The sequence below is a fragment of the Chelonoidis abingdonii genome, chromosome 3 (assembly GCF_003597395.2).
Source record: "Chelonoidis abingdonii isolate Lonesome George chromosome 3, CheloAbing_2.0, whole genome shotgun sequence".
In the NCBI taxonomy this organism is placed as follows: Eukaryota; Metazoa; Chordata; order Testudines; family Testudinidae; genus Chelonoidis; species Chelonoidis abingdonii.
Genome location: NC_133771.1, coordinates 100,984,944 through 100,986,523, shown reverse-complemented (window position 1 = coordinate 100,986,523; position 1,580 = coordinate 100,984,944).

The window sequence follows — 1,580 nt, the reverse complement described above, 5'->3', positions numbered from 1 at the left end:
AGTTATCACTATTGAATTTAGCGCTACTCCTCTCGTTTGGGAGGAGTTCCGAAATTGATTTAAGGAGCCGTTTAAGTCGATATTAATGATGACGTCGTGTAAACGGATACAGCGTTAAATCGGTATATCGGCCATTAAACCAATTTAAAGTCGCAGTGTAGACCTGGCCTTACAGCATGTTAATTCCTTATGCTAAACAATCTTTCACCTTGTACTTAGCTGTGACACTGTGGGACCTGTTCCAGACCTGAAGAAGAGCTGTGTGTAAGCTCGAAAGCTTGTCTCTTTCAGCAACAGAAGTTGGTCTAATGAAAGATATAATCTCACCTAATATTTTATTTAGTCACTTTTTAGACTAATGCTCTGCTATAACAGTAAATTGAACATTATTAATCCCCCCAAAACCTCTTTCTATTTGAGAATACAGATAATCAACTTATTCCTCATTTAAGCAGGTACAAAAAAGGGTGTGGTTAGCAAAAAGTATCAGAAGCCACAAATTTATTCTAAGAGTTGAGTGAATATCTACAAATATATGAGTAATTAGGACACTTTCAGCAAAGATCTACCAGAACCCCAAATATACTGATCAACAGAGTAGACTGCAAGGCATCGGCCTCACCTTGACTTTGGGCTTTGCCTTACTTAAGATAGGATGGGGCAGCACAGGGAGACGAGTTTGTGCTATTCACTGTGAGCAGCTTAATACCATGTATTTGATCTACATTCACACACCGTTGTTGCCAGCCTAAGATTGAGTGTGAGCCTTCAGTGAACATTAGGATGCAAAATAGCCTACCGTACGAAATTGCCATAGATACTCATAGATTCCAAGGCCTGAAGGGACCATTGTGATCATCTAGTCTGACCTGTATAACACAGGTCATGGACATCCCCAAATCATTCCTGGAGCAGATCTTTTAGAAAAACATCCAGTCTTGATTTTAAAATTATCAGTGATGGAGAATGTTACAGTTAAGGGAAACTGCAGGGCTCATCCAGCATGAGTGTGCAGAGGCTGCCTACTCGACCAAGCACAATACCATATAATTTTTAGTTCAGTGGTTAGAGCCCAAGTTGTGAGAGCCCCATGTTCACTACCCCTCCTTCCCATCCCTTCCCCCCGCCACCTGACATGAAGAAGAGTGACCTCTGGGTGACACTAAGAACCCCCTCAGTGCCAACTGGTGAAATATTCACTGTTCTGTAACAGCAATCCTTATCTGGCCTGCCGAACTCATTACACCTAACATACTGCTTTCATAGCATTTATCCCTAAAGAATATAATGTAAGGTATCTCATAAAAGTTTATGTCATACTCATCTTCCTAATTGTTGCTAGATGTAAGTATGGATGATATTTAAAGAATTGTGTATGTATACTGAAATCTGTGTGCAAGGTAGAGCTGACAAACAAGATTTGGGTCAGATAAAGGGAGGAGGGATAGCAATAGCTCAGTGGTTTGACCATTAGCCTACTAAACCCAGTGTTATGGGTTCAATCCTTTAGGGGGCTATTTGGGGATTGGTCCTGCTTTGAGCCAGGGAGTTGGACTAGATGATCTTCTGAGGTCCCTTCT